Consider the following 7,749-nt stretch of genomic DNA (forward strand, 5'->3'; position numbering starts at 1 on the left):
TGCTTGCCTATAAAAGGACACATATAGAGAGCTTCAAAATCATCTTCACAACACACAACATCTCTTTCATTTACACATATATTGTGAGTGCATTCTTGGTGAGAATTCTTGTTCCATTTGAGAGAGTATTTGTGAGAAAAAATATTGTCATTTGTCCTCATCATTATAAGAGGATTTCTTGTACTCTTCTTTTTTACATAGTGGAATTTTGCTCTTGATCGCCCATGGTTTTTTTCCTCTCACACTGAGGGGTTTTTCCACGTTAAATCTTGTGTGTTATTTTCTTTATCCTTTACTTGCTTCTCTTTTGTTCTCAATTGATTCAATCCTGTGCTTCCGCATTGTGCTCTAACCTTAACAAGTGGAATCAGAGCTCTTACTAAATTGAGAATTTCAAAATGTCTGCAAAATTTGACATTGAGAAGTTTGATGGCAAAATTAGCTTTTCTATTTGGCGAGTCCAAATGAGGGCCGTTCTTATCCAGAGCGGATTAAAGAAAGCTTTAGATGGGAAGTCAAAGAAACCAGTTTCCATGACCGATGATCAATGGGACGAGTTGGATGAAAAGGCGCTTTCAACAATTCAACTTTGTTTGTCGAAGGAGGTTCTTCGTGAGGTTGCCAATGAAGAAACCGCTGCGGCTTTGTGGCTGAAGTTAGAAACTTTATACATGACCAAGAGCCTCGCAAACAAGCTTCGTCTCAAAGAACGGTTATACACCATTCGTATGGTTGAAGGTACTCCTATTCAAACTCATCTTGATGAGTTTAATTCTATTATTATGGATATGCAAAATATTGATATTAATATTGAAGATGAAGACAAAGCTGTTTTGTTGGTTGTCTCTTTACCTTCTACCTATAAGCACTTCAAAGAAATCATGTTGTATGGAAATAATGATACCTTATCCTTTGAAGATGTTAAATCTAATTTATTGTCCAAAGAAAAATTTGATCTTGAAGTTAATTCTGTGGACAAGGGTGAGGGCTTAAGTGTTCGAGGTAGAACTCAAGAAAAAGGGAGTACCAATTATAAAAAGTTCAGATCCAAATCCAGAGGTCGCAAATCCAACAAAACTTGTCGCTATTGCAAGAAACCGGGGCATGACATTCCTGATTGTTTTATCTTAAAGAAAAAACAAGAAAAACAAGATAAGGGAAAATTTCAACAATCCTCTGAAGCTGCTAATATTGAAGCCAATTCTGACGGTGATATTCTTTTATCTGTTGTCTCTTATAATAATAGGAGTAAAACAGAATGGATTCTTGATTCTGGATGTACTTTTCATATGTGTCCTTATAAGGACTTATTCACCACTTTTGAACATGTTGACAGTGGTGTTGTTTTGATGGGCAATGATACCCAATGCAAAGTTGCAGGAATAGGTACTATTCAGATCAAGGCTCATGACGGTGTTGTCAGAACCTTGGCTAATGTCCGCTATATTCCAGATTTGAAGCGGAACTTAATTTCTCTTGGCACCCTAGAGTCTCTCGGGTGTAGGTATTCAGCTGAAGGTGGAGTTCTAAAGGTATTGAAAGGTGCTATGGTATTATTGAAAGCTAACCGGATTGGTAGTTTATATGTCTTGCAAGGTTCTGTTGTGACAGGTTCAACAGCTGTATCTTCTTCAATGCATGATAATGACATTACCAAATTATGGCACATGCGCCTGGGCCATATGAGTGAAAAAGGTATGCACCTTCTAAGCAAACAAGGTCATCTTGGTAAACATGGCATTGGTAAATTGGATTTTTGTAAACATTGTGTTTTTGGGAAACAGAAAAAGGTTAGTTTCTCCACTGCAACTCACCGTACCAAAGGTATTCTTGATTATATTCATTCTGACCTTTGGGGGCCTTCTAAATTTCCTTCTCATGGAGGATGTCGCTATATGATGACCATCATTGATGATTTTTCTCGCAAAGTTTGGGTTTATTTTCTGCAGCATAAAAATGAGACTTTCTCCACTTTCAAGAAGTGGAAAACTCTTGTTGAAACCCAGACAGGGAAGAAAGTGAAGAAGCTTAGAACAGACAATGGATTAGAGTTCTGCAATGGTGATTTTAATGAGTTCTGCACAAAAAATGGTATTGCTAGACACAAAACTATTCCAAGAAATCCTCAACAAAATGGTGTTGCAGAACGGATGAACAGGACTCTACTTGAGAGAGTTCGTTGTATGCTCTCAAATGCTGGGTTATGGCATCGGCGTGAATTTTGGGCTGAAGCAGCATCTACTGCTTGTTACCTGGTTAATCGTTCTCCACATTCAGCACTTGATTTCAAAATCCCAGAAGAAATTTGGTCAGGTAATCCTGTTGATTATTCTAACTTAAGAATCTTTGGATGTCCTGCTTATGCACATGTTAATGATGGTAAATTAGCTCCAAGAGCTGTTGAGTGCATATTTCTTGGTTATGCATCTGAGTCTAAAGGATATCGCTTATGGTATTCTGATGCAAAGTCACGGAAATTAATTCTTAGCAGAGATGTGACTTTTAATGAGGATGCATTTTTATCTTCTGGAAAACAATCTATTGTGTCTTCTTCTACTAGTACAGGTAATCTACAGGGTACTAGCGAGAAGGTGGAGTTGATAGTGAAACCTACAGTTCCTAATGTTGATGTTCCATCTTCCTCTACAAATCAATCTAGCATTGATGATCATTATGTTGATTGTGATGACAGTACAACTTCTCCTATTCATCAGCAAGAAGATGATTATTGTATTGCTCGAGACAGAACCAGAAGACTAATTAAAAGGCCAGCTAGATACACTGATGGTGATAATTTAATTGCTTATGCATTGTCAGTTGCACAAGAGGTAAATGATGATGTTGAACCTGCCAGCTATACAGAAGCTGTTTCTTGTGTTGATTCGTCACAGTGGCTAGTGGCTATGAATGAAGAGATTGAAAGTCTTCATAAGAATGGTACTTGGGCTTTGACAGAGCTTCCCGAAGGCAAACGACCATTACGATGTAAATGGATCTATAAGAAGAAAGACGGTATTCCCGGGGTTGAAGATCCAAGATGCAAAGCACGACTAGTTGTTAAAGGTTTTAATCAAAAGGAAGGTATTGACTTTAATGAGATATTCTCACCTGTTGTTCGTCATACTTCTATACGTGTTTTGCTTGCTTTTGTTGCTTTATTTGATTTGGAGTTGGAGCAACTTGATGTAAAGACAGCTTTTCTACATGGAGAGCTGGAAGAAGAAATTTACATGGAACAACCTGAAGGATTTATTGTTCCTGATAAGGAGCATCTTGTCTGTCGATTGAAGAAATCATTATATGGCCTTAAGCAAGCTCCCAGACAATGGTACATGAGGTTTGATTCTTTTATGATTGGGCAAGGTTATTGCAGGAGTCAATTTGATGACTGTATTTATTTCCAGAAATTTCCAAATGAATCATTCATATACTTGTTACTGTATGTTGATGATATGCTAATTGCTTCACGTGACAAGTCTTTGATCCGGAAATTGAAAATTCAACTCAATAATGAGTTTGAGATGAAAGAATTAGGTGCAGCCAAGAAAATTCTTGGTATGGAGATTCACAGGGATCGTCAAGCTGGTAAATTGTTTTTATCCCAAGAGAAATATATTGAAAGAGTGCTTGAAAGGTTTAATATGAATAATTGTAAACCTGTTTCTACTCCACTTGCTGCACATTTCAAGTTATCTTTAGATCTTTGCCCACATACAGAGGAAGAGATGGAGCGTATGTCACATATTCCTTATGCTAGTGCAGTTGGTAGTCTTATGTATGCTATGGTGTGCACTAGACCTGATTTAGCATATGCTGTTAGCATGGTAAGTCGATATATGCATAATCCTGGAAAGGATCATTGGAGTGCTGTAAAATGGATTTTTCGGTATCTAAAAGGTACTTCTGGTATTGGCTTGGTATTTGACAGAAACAAGGCTACAACTGATGACGTTGTAGGTTATGTTGATTCGGATTATGGTGGTGATATTGACAGAAGGAGGTCTCTTTCTGGTTACATCTTTACTCTCTGTAATAGTGCTATTAGCTGGAAAGCTACTCTTCAGTCCATTGCTGCATTGTCTACGACTGAAGCAGAATATATTTCAGCAACGGAGGGTGTGAAGGAGGCTATTTGGCTCCGAGGTTTGGTAAATGAACTTGGTCTAATACAGGGTGTTCTTACAGTGTTTTGTGATAGTCAAAGTGCTATTCATTTGACCAGGAATAATCGTTATCATGACAAGACCAAACACATTGATATAAAACGTCACTTTATCCGAGATATTGTTGCTATTGGTGAAATTATGGTGGAAAAGATTCACACATCAGAGAATCCAGCAGATATACTTACCAAGCCACTTCCGAATACCAAGTTCCAACTTTGCTTGGACTTGGTTGGTCTCTACAGCACTTGAGTGCCCTTCGGGGCATTATTTGGCGATGAGCAACTTATCAAATTCGAGCCAAGGTGGAGATTGTTAGATGCCTCTCATTACTATGCCTTAAAAGAATTTTATGACAATTTTATGGCTCTCTTTAAGGGCATTTTATGTCACTTTTATGGCTTTGTTTCCAAGCATCCAATGCTTGGAATCCAAGATACCAAGACTTTGCTTGCCTATAAAAGGACACATATAGAGAGCTTCAAAATCATCTTCACAACACACAACATCTCTTTCATTTACACATATATTGTGAGTGCATTCTTGGTGAGAATTCTTGTTCCATTTGAGAGAGTATTTGTGAGAAAAAATATTGTCATTTGTCCTCATCATTATAAGAGGATTTCTTGTACTCTTCTTTTTTACATAGTGGAATTTTGCTCTTGATCGCCCGTGGTTTTTTTCCTCTCACACTGAGGGGTTTTTCCACGTTAAATCTTGTGTGTTATTTTCTTTATCCTTTACTTGCTTCTCTTTTGTTCTCAATTGATTCAATCCTGTGCTTCCGCATTGTGCTCTAACCTTAACAAGTGGAATCAGAGCTCTTACTAAATTGAGAATTTCAAAATGTCTGCAAAATTTGACATTGAGAAGTTTGATGGCAAAATTAGCTTTTCTATTTGGCGAGTCCAAATGAGGGCCGTTCTTATCCAGAGCGGATTAAAGAAAGCTTTAGATGGGAAGTCAAAGAAACCAGTTTCCATGACCGATGATCAATGGGACGAGTTGGATGAAAAGGCGCTTTCAACAATTCAACTTTGTTTGTCGAAGGAGGTTCTTCGTGAGGTTGCCAATGAAGAAACCGCCGCGGCTTTGTGGCTGAAGTTAGAAACTTTATACATGACCAAGAGCCTCGCAAACAAGCTTCGTCTCAAAGAACGGTTATACACCATTCGTATGGTTGAAGGTACTCCTATTCAAACTCATCTTGATGAGTTTAATTCTATTATTATGGATATGCAAAATATTGATATTAATATTGAAGATGAAGACAAAGCTGTTTTGTTGGTTGTCTCTTTACCTTCTACCTATAAGCACTTCAAAGAAATCATGTTGTATGGAAATAATGATACCTTATCCTTTGAAGATGTTAAATCTAATTTATTGTCCAAAGAAAAATTTGATCTTGAAGTTAATTCTGTGGACAAGGGTGAGGGCTTAAGTGTTCGAGGTAGAACTCAAGAAAAAGGGAGTACCAATTATAAAAAGTTCAGATCCAAATCCAGAGGTCGCAAATCCAACAAAACTTGTCGCTATTGCAAGAAACCGGGGCATGACATTCCTGATTGTTTTATCTTAAAGAAAAAACAAGAAAAACAAGATAAGGGAAAATTTCAACAATCCTCTGAAGCTGCTAATATTGAAGCCAATTCTGACGGTGATATTCTTTTATCTGTTGTCTCTTATAATAATAGGAGTAAAACAGAATGGATTCTTGATTCTGGATGTACTTTTCATATGTGTCCTTATAAGGACTTATTCACCACTTTTGAACATGTTGACAGTGGTGTTGTTTTGATGGGCAATGATACCCAATGCAAAGTTGCAGGAATAGGTACTATTCAGATCAAGGCTCATGACGGTGTTGTCAGAACCTTGGCTAATGTCCGCTATATTCCAGATTTGAAGCGGAACTTAATTTCTCTTGGCACCCTAGAGTCTCTCGGGTGTAGGTATTCAGCTGAAGGTGGAGTTCTAAAGGTATTGAAAGGTGCTATGGTATTATTGAAAGCTAACCGGATTGGTAGTTTATATGTCTTGCAAGGTTCTGTTGTGACAGGTTCAACAGCTGTATCTTCTTCAATGCATGATAATGACATTACCAAATTATGGCACATGCGCCTGGGCCATATGAGTGAAAAAGGTATGCACCTTCTAAGCAAACAAGGTCATCTTGGTAAACATGGCATTGGTAAATTGGATTTTTGTAAACATTGTGTTTTTGGGAAACAGAAAAAGGTTAGTTTCTCCACTGCAACTCACCGTACCAAAGGTATTCTTGATTATATTCATTCTGACCTTTGGGGGCCTTCTAAATTTCCTTCTCATGGAGGATGTCGCTATATGATGACCATCATTGATGATTTTTCTCGCAAAGTTTGGGTTTATTTTCTGCAGCATAAAAATGAGACTTTCTCCACTTTCAAGAAGTGGAAAACTCTTGTTGAAACCCAGACAGGGAAGAAAGTGAAGAAGCTTAGAACAGACAATGGATTAGAGTTCTGCAATGGTGATTTTAATGAGTTCTGCACAAAAAATGGTATTGCTAGACACAAAACTATTCCAAGAAATCCTCAACAAAATGGTGTTGCAGAACGGATGAACAGGACTCTACTTGAGAGAGTTCGTTGTATGCTCTCAAATGCTGGGTTATGGCATCGGCGTGAATTTTGGGCTGAAGCAGCATCTACTGCTTGTTACCTGGTTAATCGTTCTCCACATTCAGCACTTGATTTCAAAATCCCAGAAGAAATTTGGTCAGGTAATCCTGTTGATTATTCTAACTTAAGAAGGTCCTAATCCTATCCACATACTAATCCTCTTCCTCATCCCCATCCTATCCTCATCCTCATCCCCATCCTATCCTCATGACTCGCATCCTCATACTCATCCTCATCCTCATCCTATCCTCATCCTCATTCTCGTCCTCATCCAATCCTCATCCTATCCTCATCCTCGTCCACATCCTATCCTCATTCTCGTCCTCATCCTCATCCTATCCTAATCCTCATCCTCATCCTCATCCTCCTCCTCATCCTATCCTCATTCTACTCCTCATCTTATCTTCATCCTCATTCACATCCTCACCTTATCCTCCTCCTCATTCTCATCCTATCGTCATTCTCATTCTCATCCTCATCCTTTCGTATTCCTCATCCTCATCCCCCTCTTAATCCTATCCTCATTCTCATCCTCATCCTATCCTCATCCTCCTCATCCTCATCCTCATCCTCATCCTCATCCTATCCTTATCCTCATCCACATTCTCATTGTCATCCTATCCTCATCCTCTTCCTCTTCCTCATTCTACTCCTCAAGCTGTCCTCATCCTCGTCCTAATCGACATCCTATCCTCATCCTCATTATCTTCCTAATCCTATCCTCATCCTAATCCTTGTCCTCATCCTATCCTTATCCTCATCCTATCCTCATCCTCATCCTCTTCCTCATCCCCATCCTATCCTCATCCTCAGCCTATCCTCATCTTATCCTAATTCTCATTCTCGTCCTCATCTTCCTCCTTATCCTCATCCTCAACCTCATCCTTATCCTATCCTCATCCTCATCCTACCCTCTTCCTTATCCT

This window comes from Lupinus angustifolius, chromosome LG20 (assembly GCF_001865875.1).
Source record: "Lupinus angustifolius cultivar Tanjil chromosome LG20, LupAngTanjil_v1.0, whole genome shotgun sequence".
Taxonomy (NCBI): Eukaryota; Viridiplantae; Streptophyta; class Magnoliopsida; order Fabales; family Fabaceae; genus Lupinus; species Lupinus angustifolius.